This window comes from Ictidomys tridecemlineatus, chromosome 12 (assembly GCF_052094955.1).
Source record: "Ictidomys tridecemlineatus isolate mIctTri1 chromosome 12, mIctTri1.hap1, whole genome shotgun sequence".
Taxonomy (NCBI): domain Eukaryota; kingdom Metazoa; phylum Chordata; class Mammalia; order Rodentia; family Sciuridae; genus Ictidomys; species Ictidomys tridecemlineatus.
In genome coordinates, this window is record NC_135488.1 from 108,597,651 (window position 1) to 108,613,410 (window position 15,760).

A 15,760-nucleotide genomic window follows, 5' to 3' on the forward strand; every position below is an offset into this window, starting at 1 on the left:
CATTTTCTAAATAATATGAGGCACACATATGTACATATGAGAGGAAGATATTTTGTGCCCTTGTGTATATTCTAAGTTTGATATTTGGAAGGTAAATGTTATGCGACATGGTTATAAGTGGTTTCCCTTTCGGCTTTTGGGAGAACCACAACAGACCTTTTTAAAAATATAAGAATTAGACAAAGTCACACAAAACCAAATGTCAAAGGAGATCAAATGCTTAGCTCTGTGACTGGCTCATGGGATAAAATCAGGAAGATTTTCTGACAGTTCCCCAAATAGCCTAACGAAAAGAAAATATAATTTCAAACGCACCGGAGCAGTAAGTGTGGCAACAGTACAGCAGATGCTACATATTTTTTGCTATAACCCTCATTCTGAAGGGGTCAAACACGGGTCTCCTGTGCTTAGAGTGTAATCTGGTTGCCTGTTGCAGTGAAGCCCTCCAGTATAGGGATGCTTTCAAGTCAACACAAGCAATACATGCTCGCCATCACATCCCACCCATCTTCTGGCTCAGAAAGCACACTGCCTTTAAAAATATGTTTTAAAATGTTTTAATTAGAAGTTTATCTGCAGCTCACACTACCACAAACTTAATGCATTGCCCTTTCATTCTCTTGTTCCCTGTAACATATGCTTTCCGGAGGCTTCCTACAACTGCTCTATTTGAATAGCTTACAAGTCCTTTAGGAGGGAATTTAAAATGACAGCACACCGTCACACTGGCAACTCTCTATTTTTCGTAAGAATTCATATTATGTGAGGTTCAAGGACTTCAGTAGCAAAATAAAAAAAAAATACATAAATTGTCCAGTTCACCTTCTAAAGGAGATAGATTTTTAACTGTCAACTAGTGTCAGTCTTAAATTTTCAACACAGGTTAGTTTTTGAATAAGTAAACTCTTAGGTTTTCCTTAACTTGCCACAGTCTGGCTGAGCACAAAATAACCAAGCCGCCACCAGGCACTTGCCATTCCCGCACGCACTCCCTGGGAACTCTCTCAACGGGAACTCAATGGAACTTCACAGAGAACTCAAAAGTAGCGTTTGCCCTAGGCAGCAGGAGCCCCCCTATTGCCGAACAGCAGGGGTCTATATACAACTGAATACACAGCCTGTTTCAATCCAGCATCATCCAATCACAGCAATTATACACAGCTTAACTTAATTATCACCATCTTAATGGCTCACTGGCGTCACCTCTCAACCACTCCTTCTGGCAAAATGCCAGGTGCCATCCCGACTGGGCTGTGGCTCTCAACATTAACTATTTACGCAGTCTACCAATAGATTTTTCATCTGGGGAAAGATCTGTTACTCTGTTATTTCTTTAATATTGTTAACTCAAAAAAGCTTCAAATATTGAAGATGTAATGAAGTTCTTTAACAATGACAATATCATAAATGATTAAGTTGATGCAAGGTTAGAAATTCACTTGGCAATGATTTTGCTGGCTATAAATTTCAAACAGTGGGACATTTATTTATTTATTTTTAAGAGAGAGAGACAGAGAGAAAGAGAGATTTTTAAATATTTATTTATTTATTTTTTTAGTTTTCGGCGGACACAACATCTTTGTATGTGGTACTGAGGATCGAACCTGGGCCGCACGCATGCCAGGCGAGCACACTACCACTTGAGCCACATTGCCAGCCCCTCAAACAATGGGACATTTACATTGTGTTGGACATAGGCAAGGGTGTTACCAGTACTATGGGGCCAGGTTGACTTCTCTGCCTTAGTTTACTTATCATGAAAAATAGAGAGTAAAATGGCTACTTGATAAGGTTCTCCAGAGAATTAAAGATGATTTATGTAAAGTTTTTAAAGCATAGTAGACTTTCAATAAAATATGGCTGCTGAATATTAAGTACTAGTCACGGTGCAGTTGTAAAGCTTGTAATAAAGAATTTATTTTTGTCTTTACAGGGTAATCCTGTTCAAAGCCAGTGTTAGATGGTTTTTAAAATATTGGTCATTCCATTGTTGTTGATGTTGATGCCTTTCCTTTGGGGAACTGGTGAGTTTACAGTCAGTAGACCCTTCCCTCTTCCCAGAATATCTCATGGTTTCTGATTTTCAATAAGTGCTTTGAATCATGGGATCTCAGACCAGTAAGGGATATAAGGATAACAGTTCTACTTAATTTCTGTCTTTTTTTTTGTTTGTTTTTTGCCTTTTAAAAAAACTTCTCCCATGAAGCACACATTAAGAAAAGAAAGCAACATAGATTTTGGAGTCATACCTGAGTTTGATTCCCAGCTCTTTCATGAATTCATCGTGTATCATTGGCAAAGTACTTCATTTCTGTGGGACTATATCCTCACCAGAAAAACAGCAGATAATTGTAAAGATCCAATCAGATGTCAAATGGAAGACATCTGGCACAATGTCTGATATTGTAGGGTTTAATGTTATTCTCAAGAAATTTACCCAAGGCCACGGTGCTGGTGACATCAAAGAACTTGCCACAACCCAAACGTCTGGATTCCAAAGGCAGCATTGCTTCAGCAGTGTTCAAGGGGAGACATGTGAGCAAGGAGGTTAGGAGTATAACAAAGCATGCATAAGGTGGCATCAGATCACAGAACAGCTAATGTCCCCCTTGCCATAAATAAAGGCAAAAAGCAAATCAGAGCAGGAGAAGAATTTTTCAATCCATATAATCAATAAAAGATTAGTATCCCTAAACAAACCAACAAACAAACACCCTCCAATAAATCATCATGTTCTGATTAGAACATTTGCAAAGATGGAAAACTGGAAAAGTAGGATTTTTCAGTAAGACAGTTCCTTTCTTCCAATCCATTTTTTGTGGTCCTAAAAACCTTTGCCAGCCTATAGAAGGATCTGGCACAGTGACTGGCACACAGCACCTCAATAAATATTTTGAATAAATGAATGAATGTACTGATAGACTCTTCCCCAGCTTTACTGCCTGGTGCCCGTCCATTGGGAATCCTGCCTCTGGTGCATCCTCAGCATCCAGAGAGACACCACTCTGCAGCCGCCACCAGCTCTTCTATGCCAGTGTGATGCTGCTGGCTGGCAATGCCACTGCCGCTCCCACCCTGTCTGCGCAGTCTTCTCCCTCTCCCCATTTCCCATGTTTTCAGAGACTTCTCCTTTCTGAATTATGTATTACCTGCTTGGCTAGGGGCGATGGAGTGAGTAGAGTTCCCACCCCCAGACTAATTGGTTCCCAAATTCTTCATGAATTATTGTGACACTCTTTCAGTTAACATCTACAGAGCTGACCCCTCCAGAGTGTGTCCAAAACGATTGCGTTGGTGAAAGGCAGGTTCTGCCTAGGTTTACTGTTTCCTTCTGATTGTAACACATTGTTTATAAATCAGTTTCCCTGTAGCACGTTCATGCTTTCTTCCCGATGAACTTTCTCTCTTTGAAATCCATGGCAACTAGCTTCTATCAACACTGGTCTCTCAGGCTCCTGAACCCACCTCAAACATGTCTGTGCTACTGAAGTTTCTTCATTTGCTATGTAAACAAGTATAGCCCAGTGGGAGCATAGATAAAGCTACAGTCCCCCTCCATTCACTGAATATTTCTGAGTCTTAGCTCTAGATGAGATAATAATAACTACTGGCAGAGTTGTAAGGATTAGTGAGATAATATAACACCAGGCATATGGTAGGTAGGCTTCTCAATAAATGGAAACCATATCATCAGGGTCTGTGAGCAGATTTCCTAGAGCTAAATAGGGTGCTCAGTGTTAGAAAAAAATGGGAATTATGGCAAACTATCAAGGCAAGGCACAGAAGAAAAAGAAAAAAATAGATTACAAAGAAAGAGTGGAATAGTATTGCCAAAGCAAAGGTAAAGCTGCTAGTTTTTTTAGTTTTTTTTTAAAACATTGTTTTAGCTGTAGATGGACACAATGTCTTTATTTATTTTTATGTGGCGCTGAGTATCGAACCCAATGCCTTACGTGTACTAGACAAGTGATATACCACTGAGCTATAATCCTAGCCCCTAGAATACACTTTTAAGGCCAGTACAAGGTAATCTCTTGCCAGAGACTATCTTTCCTAATTACCAAACCGGCAGTGCTCTGCCTACCGGATGGGATGGGAGGTGAACCAGGCTCACAACTCCTGTATACCATTCATTCGCTAGGGCCACTCTGTCAGGCTAGGGTGTCTGAGCAGCTTAGTTCAAGACAAGACTATTTATTAAGGAAAATAGCTGTGAGGAAAATGGGGAGCCAGGGCATGCTGGAAGGACCCTTATACTACAATGTTGTTCTTCTGATGCTAGTAGAGGAAAGAGGGAGGGTCGGATGGAGAATACCCATGGTGTGAAGTTCTAAAAATGTTTGAAAAGATGGATGCTGACTCCTTGAGATGAACTGCAAAGTCTTCCTTAAGAGGAGTCCTGCATCTCCCAGGAATAGACCTCCTTTGAGATTCCTCCTGCATGTGATGGTGGCCTAGGTGCCCATGAAGGGGTGGATTTCAGAACGTGGAAGCTGAGGCCAGCAGTCAACTCTGTTCTTTGTAGGGGAACAGATGAAAGGTACACTTATGTAACCACCACATTCAGTATCAAACTTGGTGTTCTCATGTCCTTGTCTCATTTAGAGGCAGAGTAAAGATATTCACCGAGATTTGTCTTTGTTAAGTGTACACATTGCAGTGTTTAAGAACAACTACAAAAATAAAGAGAAAAAAAAATTTAAAATCCAAAAGGATATACGGAGGAAATAAAAGAAGCTGAAAAAAGTGAACAAATAGAAATCACATAATAAAAATGTACAAATGTATCAAAAATTGCATCAGTAATTCAAATAAATAAAAATGGACTAAATTCTCACTTTGAAAGGCACAGTTTGTTAGATGGTAAATAAGGCGCAAATGATGACGTATGTTTTTACAAGTGTCATACTTAAAACAAAAGGATGCATAAAAATAGGATTTAAGGAATGGAAAGACATGAAAGACAGACAAAATAGCACTAGATTAGTTGTGTTAAAACCAGAAGACTCCGAGGCAAAGCATGTCACCCATAGAAAGTGATTGGGGTCTTTAGAAAGTTTTAACTTTTTTTGTGTGTAAGGATACATTCACCAAATAAAACTTGATAGACTGCAAGTGAGAAGTTGATTAATCTTTCATGCTAGCAGGAAGGTATAACACAGTATATGAGTTCGGACAAAAATATATCAGGAAGGATGAACAATATCTGAATATTAAAAATAATAATGCTGACCTCTTGGTAATATAAGGAATGCTGCACACAATCATTGTAAACTTTTCCAAGTATAACTAGAATATTTAGGAGAATTAACCACATATGCAGTCAAAAAACATGATGCACTTCAAAATAATCATACTGTATAAAAAAATCAGTAACAAAAATAGTGGGGAAAAGGCATCCAGAAATGAAAAAAATATTAAACTCAAAACTTGAAAAACAAGGAAAAATATAAAGTAGAATTAAATGTACCGAAAATAATGAGGTAAACTTAATAAAAAGAGAAAATAGACATATAAAACTGAGAATCAAGAAAGCCAAAAGTCATTATTCCTGACAAGTACAACATTGACAAATAAATAAATAAAAATGGCAATTTTTATCAACACAGAGAATAAAGGTGCAAATAAACACCATTTGAAGTAAAAAGTGTATATATTGTTTAAGTTAAACAAATGAATAATCATATTGTGAAAAAATTATGCAAATATGAGGCTTAGATGGATTGAAAAAAATCCCTAGAAAAATTTAACCTGCCCATGAAGAATAGAAAATGTGTTAACGATAGAGTCGTACCTGGCCAAATAACATCAATTAATTCTGCCAAACACCAAAGAAGAAATAGTCTAAATTTTTAAAAACAATTACTCCTCAGAGAAGGAAATACAAAAATGAAAAAGAACAGTTGAACTCATTTTATGAAGTGACAAAGATCCGATGATAACAAGATCTCAGTAAGCAATAAGAAAACTAGCAACGCTCTGGTGGGCGACTCATGTAGGGTGGGTAAGACGAACAAACAAAGGCAGGTCTCGTGTTCTCCTGCAGCCATTGACGCTAAGCTAAGGGGATGCCATCCTTTGAAGTCCACTATCAGAGGAAAGTAATTCTTGTAAAGGTTGGTGTTTTAGACTCTTAATTCTCAATCTTAAATTTCCCTCCTTTAAGGCTCACAGTTTTATGTCCTATCTCCTCCAGAGTGACCACACTCTAGCTCAGGTATGGCTTGTCTTTCTGAAAACCACTGCTGCTCTATTTCTACCAAATAGATAAATAAGAGCAATAACCTGCCATCTGGCCAATTTACTTGCAATTAATGCACTAAAGACCAATTTGCTCATCTTTGCTTTATATTCTCCCCACCAAGTTCCACTTGGTTAAAGATCAATTCTTCATGGGATATATATTTAACTATTTTTACTAGTTACTGATGTACCTTTATTTATTTATTTGTTTATATGTGGTGCTGAGAATCAAACCCAGTGCCTCATACATGCTAGGCAAGTGCTCTACCACTGAGCTGCAACCCCAGCCCCAGGATTCATATTTTTGAATGCAAATATGTCTCAATATTTACAGGGTTGACTTTTCCTTAAATGCAATTACCATTTTTTTTTTTTTTTCTGATTGATACCCTGAACCCATGTCTACCTCTCTAAGTAAATGGCTATGAAAAAACAGTTTTAGGTGCTTGGTAGTTTTTGATGATTTGGAAAATTATCTTTTAGAAAATTGTTATTTTGGTAACTTAACATGAAGTCCACAAAACTATTATGTTATACACAAGATTCAGTATTTATTAGGAAGCATCAAGATGAATAAATTATGGTCTCTGTCTTCTGAGAAAAGACTCTTTCAAGTCTATGTCCCTAGTACTTAGCATACTCTCTAGTATGCCATACTAGAGAGTATGAATGAATGTTTGAATGAGAAACTCAATGTCTGGTGAGGGATGTAGACATGAATAATGACAATGTAAGGCAATATTTACAACAACCGATGTATGTTAAGACAACCACAGATATGTAAAGACTGATGGGGGAGCATGAATGCATGGTAGAATAGATTAAAGAAACTTAGCAGAGATGTTTAAATTAATCATAAAGGATCTAGTTTATGTTTTGCTACTTGTATTTTGCAGAAACACTTAGTAAGCAAATAAGAGACAGAGGTCATTATAACCTGAAAGACTAACTTGAACATAGCACAGGGGCTATGGAAAGGTACTCACGGGGGTTATTTTCTATTGCTGCCTAACCCATAAGCACAAAAACAGCACACCTTTGCTCTTGCACAGACCCCATGGATCAGGATTGCAGGCATGGCTTACCTAGGTCTTCTGCTCAGGGACTCCCAAAATAGCACTTACGTTGTGAAGTGGGCTGCATGCCCTTGGGGAGCTAGGGATTTTCTTCCAGGTTACAGTGTTTAGCAAAATTCAGCCCTTGGTGTTCTTGAGGAAGGCCCTCAAATCCTAGATACTGCCTGTGTTTCCCAGCTTTCTGTCCTTCTCCGTTCATCCCTTACCAATCTGACTTGACTCTTCAAGGCCGGCAGAAGAGTCTCTCGATTGCATTTAGCAATACAGAGTCATGTAGACATTGTGACTAGATCATGGCAACGACATTTCACCACATTTGTTACCTGGGATAACCTAATCACAAAAGTGAAAGCTAATCATCTTGACTGCGGTGTATTGGCTAGAAGAAAGTGACAGGTCCTCACTACACTGAAGAGGAAAGGATTACACCATAGCTAGGACACCTGGGGGAGACTCACTGAGGTCCAGTTCAGGCTACATCCACTACCTGTAGTTGGGGAACAATAGAAAATGAAGCTGCTGCTTTTGAGAACGGCAGGGATCGGATCTTACAAAACGGTTCAATGTCCTGTGGATGTCTTAGTTAGCTTTTCATTTCTGTGACCAAAATACCTAAGAATAACCCACAGGAGGAAGAGTCTGTTTTGGCTCATGGTTTCAGAGGTTCAGTTCATTGTTGGCTGATTTTATTGTTCTGGGCCCAAATTGAGGTAGAACACCATGACAGAAGGGTGTGGTGGAGGAAAGCAGCTTAGGACCCAGCCAACCAAGAAGGAGAGAGAGAGAAAGAGAGAGAAAGGGAGATCTCTCTCTCTCTGCTCATCAGGAATAAAATATAAACCCCAAAGTCATGCCTTCAGTGACCTTCTTCTTCTAGCCACATCCTACCTGCTTACAGTTACCACCCAGTTAATCCATATTAGTGCACCAATTAGGTTACACACCTCTCATAATCTAGTAATGAACATTCTTGTGAACACTCTTGCATTGTGTCACACGTTAACTTTTGGCGATACCTCATCTCTAAATTACAACACTGGGAAATTGAAAATAAATAGACTAAAAGACAGCCAACTAAGTTTATCCCTATGTGTTTTGGGGTAAAACTTTTTAAAGAAATTAGTAGCATAAGCAAGTTTGCAGGGAACATATGCTAATGTGTCTCAGATCACCACGAATATTTGAATAACATGGAACTATTTCCTTTAGAGAAAAATAAGTGATACAGCATTTTTTTTTCTTTTCTGTTCAGGTAGTTTAAAGTGGTTCACTTCTACAGTCTTGCTGAAAAGAAAGATGCAGACACTCTGTCCAACTTCTTTGAGTTCTAGAGCAGCATTTTATTTGAGGAAGCTCTCCTAGCTGTTCTCCTGGAGCATTAGAGAATTATAAACATCTGACCCAAATGCTGACTTTTATCTTTTATTACTCTCAAGGAGGAGGAGCAGGAGAGGGGGAAGGGGAGGAGGAGGAGGGAGAAAGGAGAAAGAAGGGGAAGGGGAAGGAGAAGAAAAACCCAACAACTGAAGGGAAGTGTGTCTACCATAAACTCTTTCTGCAGATGACTTTGCTTTGAGCTTCAGTGAAGTTGAAAGGACTATCAGGATTACATCGGGTTCCCATGTCCCGTAGAAAACTGCAGGTTGAGAATGGGTGTGTCAGGATTTATAATTTGTTGATTTTGTGAACCTGTTTTTCCCTGATGAGAGATTGTCAATGGCAGTCTAAGTCTTCTTTTTCCAGTATTTTTAAACAATGGGGAAGTCATACATATAATAGTATAGGGAATAGTTCCAGAAGTTCCCCTGCATTCATAACCTGTCTTCCATAGTCATCAATACCCTGTCAAACTTGTTAACCTATTCTCCTCTCTCCTTTGCCACATCTATTCTTTAGAATATGTTAAAGCAAATCCCAGACTAATTCATTTTCATTTGTAACATACTCCTGTCTATGTCTCTAAAAGACACCCTTTTAAAAATAACCATTATGTCATTAAGTCATCTAAAAATTAAGTAATTTGATATTATAATCTAATATTAAAGCAGTTTTAAAATTTTCTTAATTTTTAAAAAAATTTTATTTTTGATTATTTGACAGGAGCCTAATGAAGTCCACATCTGCGTTTCACCAATAAGTCTGCTGTATCTTTCCTCTTTGTAAGTATTCTCCCCTCACCTTTTAAAATTTCCACCTAAATTTGTTGTTGTTATTAAGACCTAGGTGGATTGTTTTGTTTGGATATTGTCAATTGCTTCACTTTGGAATTTAATTTAACTTTTATACTTAGGTCAAAATGGTCAAGCATTGGAAATTTTATATGATTCAGCTAATTATTAGGTCTACAAGTGGGATCGAATTATGCTTCAAATTTCTGATAAGAATACTTCATAGTGGTGAGAACTTCGTATTTCATAACTGCATGTGAAATCTAATGGTTGTTTTGTTTTTCTTTTTGTAATGTTAGGATTAATCAGTATATTAGGGGAAATCAGCTTGATTCAGCTCTTAACCTGGTTTAAGAAGCTCTTGATCCTTTGTTTCATTAGAGCTTCCAATGTGGTGCTATTATTTACTAATTAATGTAATTTTTTTTTTAAAAAAAAGAGTAATTGTTTATCAACTGTTTGGTTACCCAGAGGAACAAGACACATGCTTGTTTCTTTGCATTTCGTTAACAGTTTTTAGAGTTGTGTGCTGATTCTCTAAGCATCCTCCAATGGTGAATAATGAGTTGGTTTTTAATTTCCCTTTTTAGAAGAGTCTAAAAACAAAGGATTCCATTAAATTTCATGAAGACAATAATTGACTCTGATGCTTAAGTTGATATGCCTTTGATTAATTGAGTCTCTCCAACTTGATTTTTGAGTCTTTTTTTTTTTTTACAACTCACAAAGACTTTGCTAACTTCCTTGATTTTTTGAACGAAAAAATGTTGTACATTTATTGTCCTAGACCTAGAATCAGCAATTTCTTGAAGGTACCACTGTTTGTTCTGGTGGGAAATGCCATAGGAAACATTTTAGGGAATAAAGGTGCCTGCAGGTATCGAATCATCATTTCTAGGTCCTTTTAGTGGACAGAAGTTAGAAATGCATATTTTAAAGATGACCCATCTTTAATTTATACTACCTATTTCAACTAATGTTATTTCTACAGGATTTTTAATTAACATCCTGATTCTATACTTGTATTTCTATTTTCCCACAGCAAACGTTTTACTCCCAAACTATCAACATAATTGCCTTCCTGTTTTATCCTACTCACATACCCAAAGTTCAGAATAATAACTTCACTATTACCACCACTAGGGATACCAAAAATCAAGATTTCTTTGCAGTTCCTTTTTGCTGTTAGAATAAGTAGTTTTAGGGGCATAGGGGCAAGCCATTGTGTTTCTTACTTGAAATAATTTCTCTCCGCGTGGTTAAACCAAAACTCAGTTCTCAGTCAAATTCATTTGTTTCATATTGATTCCAACTCATAAGAGTTATTTTATTTTATTTGTCTAATTTTTTTTCTTAGCCATTGATGGACCTTTATTTTATTTATTTATTTAGATGTGGTGCTGAGAATTGAACCCAGTGCCTCCCACATGCCAGGCAAGTTCTCTTAACACTGAGTCACAATCCTCACCCCTATTTAATTTTTTGAATAATTTTGTTTTACAGTTTTAAAAATATTGCATGATTTTATAGGAGAGTACAATACTTTTAGAAACGATCCTTTCTCCTTCTTATGACTGGTAGTAATCCAGCATGTAAATGTACTAAAGTTTATTTAATAAGTCTTCTGTTGAATGGGCCTTTGGGTTTCTACTCTTGCTGTTATGAGCAATGACACAATGCCTTTATGAAGAGATTTTTTTTCTCCAGGGGACAGAGTCAAATCATTATTGTGTAAACCATCATTAACAGGAGCCTGCTGATTCAAATGGAAAAAGCATATGTACTTGTACTAAATGTTGTTTAATTCTGTTCTCTACAGGTTGTTCCATTTGGCATTCCACCAGCAATGTATGAGATTAATTTCCCCAAAGTCTAACCAACAGAATATATTACTAAACTTAAGATGTTTTGACAGTCAGGTGAAAAAGATATCTATGTAGTTTTAATCTGCAGCTAACTTATTAAGAAAGATATTGAGCATATTTTAATGTTATAGGACAATTGACCTTTCTTTTTCTGTTAAGTGTATATACATATCTTTTGCTAATTTTCTGTTATTGGAATTCTTTTTCTCAATAATAGACCATCTTTCTTTTTGTTGACACCAATTCTTTTCTTTCATGTAAGTTGCAAATATTTTCTTGTAGCTTGTCATCTTTTTTCTATTTTGCTTACAATTTATTTTGCCATACTATTTAAAATGTTTATCATTTATTAATTCCTTTATTTATTGCTTCTTACTTATGCTTGTTCTCTTCCAGGTTATGGAGGATTTACTCAGGCTTTATTCTAGTATTTGTATGTTTTTAATTTTTACATTTAAATATTCTACCCAATAGCATTATTTTCTGGGGTAGGTGTGAGAAATAATCCAATTTTATCTCTTTTTTTGTGATATGGATATACAGTTACATCTCACCATCACTTGCTATGAGTTTTTCTTTCCTCCATTGATTTGCAATGTTGCTTGTTAAATATACCGGGTGCCATATGCACCTGGTCCAGGTATATTTAACAAGATATTCAATTGTGCTTTATTGATTTGTATGTTAATCCATTTTCCTGTGCCACATAATTTTACTTTTAGAGGGCTTATCTTTTGCTATATAGTATGTACCATTGTTCCCATTCCATTCTGAGTCATTCTAGAGATATCTGGCTATTCATGCTTATTGCTATTTTTAATAATAAACTTTATAATTTACTTGTCTAGCCCCAGGGGGAAAAAAATGTTTTTTTCTTACTGGGCTCACATTGCATTTGTAATTTAACTGTATGATAATTGCCTTTTCATTTTTTTTTGGTACCAACTCTTCTTACTCAAGAACATGGAATATCTTTCTGTTGTACAAGTCTGGATTTGTACCCTTCAGGAAGGCTTCATATTGTTTTGCTCAGTAGATGCTGAACATTTTTTGATACATGTTTTACCTAGGTCATTTATTTGTAGGGTAAAGTAGAGGTTTTCCCCTTTTGTTATTTCTTCTTACTCTTTCTGTGCATGGAACATGATAGGTTCTAAATCATAACATGGTATTCTAGACTTTCCATGTCTCTCTTTTCGACTTGGTTTTCTACATTTTTTTGGTGCAAACTGTGCACCCAGGAAAACCTCCCAGGGAGACCTGTGTTTTCCTAGTACCTCAGCATTGCTATGCTCCCTCTGGCCTTGTTTTTCCTGATCCTTCTCTTTCATCTTCAATTCTGTGAACCCTTCTGTACCTCTTATGTCCTTTCTTTCACATGTATCTCCCACAGCATTTAGGTCTCTGTTCATCCATGTGCTGCCTGACTTGAGCTGATTTCAGTTACCATCTTTGGATGTACTTGTCTATTATCTGATGCAATCTTCTGCTATAAAAATGACAGCAACTGTGCTTTGCTTCACACATCTATTTCTTTCTTGTTACTCAGTGCTTTGTAAATAGTGTCTATTCAATAAAATTTAACCACTGATTTTCACCAAATGTTTTAAATTGTTTCTGGTTACTCTCACAAACTAATCTTTGGAAGAACTTGAAACATTCTTATCCTGGTGATCTAATATTCTACTTCCCAAAGACAGCCCACTAGAAGATTAAGGGAAATTTCCCACAGGCAGGTACTATAAGCCAGGGTTTGATGTCAGCTCTTCTAAGAGTCCAGGGCTTTTGCTACTAAACTCTTTGACCTCCCTCTGCTGAAAGGGATAAATCCATATTTATCCTAAATAGGCCTCAAGGGTCTCTTCTCTCAAGATCAAGCCTTGTATCCATCTCAAGGAATAAGTTGATGGAGTTTGAGAAAGGAGGAGAGTTTGGAGTCATTAAAATTTCAGTTTTTATGACTGCACAATTCAAGCCGTGGTCATTGTTAATCTTGAAACAAGAATGACCAAACTGCTTGTTTTAGAAATAAACCACAGAAACCTGAAAATGGTGACAACTCTCTTAACCTTTTCAAGATATTTGATCAATAGCTAGAAAAATAGTAGCCCCACTTGACTAAAGCATCTATTTTGAGGCCACAAATAGACTTTGACCAAAGAAAAGGTGCATCCTTCCCATCTGTGCTCTGCGCTGTTCTTCCACACACACTGCTTTCAAACCTCTTCCTACTTGGGAGACATCGTGGCTCTGTGAATAGAAGCAGTGGTTTAAGCAGAGACCTAATTCCTTTCTTTCTTTCTTTCTTTTTTCATTCCTTACTGTTCATTGGGCATGTAACTTAATCTCTTTGGCTTCCTAAACCTTCCCACCATGGTGGCAGAGACTGAGAAAACTTTTGTGGAGCGTTTTGTAATCAGGAGATGAAATGTGCTATGTAAAACCCCTACCAAGTTGTCGTCAATCATAATCAGGACTTAAGTCAGCTGTCAGTATTGCAAGGAAGAGCAAGTCCACAGGGTAAATTGGCAACGCCTCTATGAGCTTTCAAATGCACAGAACTTGCTGACATCAATACTGCAGCTATCCCAAGACTGGAAAATCAAGGAGATGACTGCAGTGGAAGAAAATGGCATGTGCAGGCTTGGTATCAGAGAATGCTCAGTGAAGGAAAAGAGTAATCCAAAGAGGATTTGTTTAAAAACTAGAGGCTACTGGGATAGTGAAGCTGCAAAATCCTTCCTGCCTGCGTCTAGCCCTGTGAGAACTTGAAGTGCATGCCCATGCATTGGCATCTGACAGGAGAAAACAGAGTTTCTTCAAAGGATCCAGAAAATCTCCTGGTGTCGTGACTATGCTCACTCAGATTCCAATTCTCTCCCGTTGCTCTAAAAGGTTTTTGTGCTTGGCGAGTCATAAATGCTCAGTCAATGCTACCTACGGCCACTTTATTTGGAAAGAGAAAAATCTGCTTGGATTGGTCACTGCACACTTAAGAATGAAGCATGTAACATTGTTGCCACAAATAGCAAAATGTGTGCTTATCTGTCTCCACCTGAGCTAGTAAAGAATAATTCCCAATCTGTTTTTTCCCCAGGGAAAAAATAATAGTTGGAAACTTTTGGAGCTCACCCTGTTTTATCTCTGAAACTAGATGTGATTCCAGTGTAGACTTTGTTCTTTGACCGCTTCCTCTAGACAAAAAGTTATTACACAGCCATGGCAGGACATTGGCTCCTGGACTTGCTCATAGAATTCAAGCTGGAAGCTCAGTTTCTCTGACAGTCTAGAGCAAAGGTTATGTTTCCCCATTCAGGTGATGAGAAGAAGCACAAAGAGGCTGATAACTCTTCTCCAGACTGGCCATACAGGGACACTAATAATTGTTATGTACATATTATTTCTTGACTTCTCTTTCCTCCTTTACCACCAGCTGGCTTGCCGAGTATTCAGGCAGCTGAGCTCAGGGACTCCAGTCTCCTCCTTCTTGAGAAACTCTTGGCCTCCTCAGTATATCTGCATCCTTTTGCTATGTAGGCCTGACCACCAACTACAAACAAACTCCTAAGATCTCCCCAGGGACACAAGCAAGGGTGAGTGCATGCTACTCTCCATCATGAAGGTTCAGTTCTTCCCACCATGCAGAGCCCTTTTCCTTTTCCCTGGTTTAAGAGGAACTATTTTTAGAGCGTCTCTGAAGGCAGTTTTGCCCACAGAGTAACCTTGGAAGATAATAAGAGCAGCTGTCATTTGTTGAAGGCTTAGTTGTGGATGTGTTGTTGTGGCAAGTCTTTAACATACACCACTATCTCATTAAAGCAACTTGAAGCTCAGAAAGGTGTGTAACTTTTCCAGCACTACACAACAAGGGAGTCACCAGGAATCATACTTAGGCTTGTCTAGCCTATATTTTTCATCGTTATTAGTAATGTCAATAACAGAAGCCCAGGAATCCTCAGGCTATGAAGTTGGCCACATTTTCTTCTTGGTGATATGCAATGAATAAATAAAGATTTCCCAAGATTAAAGAAAGCAAGTGAATATACAAAAAAGGCAGGAACCGAGATTATGAAGATGCCTGTGGATGCTGCTTTGGTCATTTAGGAATTTTACTTTCACTACATTATGTAGCTATACATGGGGCAGGTTCAAACATTTCTTCTTGCTGGGGATATAATTTCTGCAGGCTGTTCTTTGAAATGGAACTGAACTCAATGCCATTAAAGAGTAATTACCATTAGCTGCTGCTTCTGCAGCATCATATTTAACAGGGCTTCACAGGAATTGTCATAATGATATGAAATGGGGTTTAGGTTTTCAGCTTAATTGCAAAAGGAAAATAGGTGCTTTTTAAAATCCACCAGAGTGTTTGATAGGAATGCTTTCATCTCCAATAAGCAGACTCCCC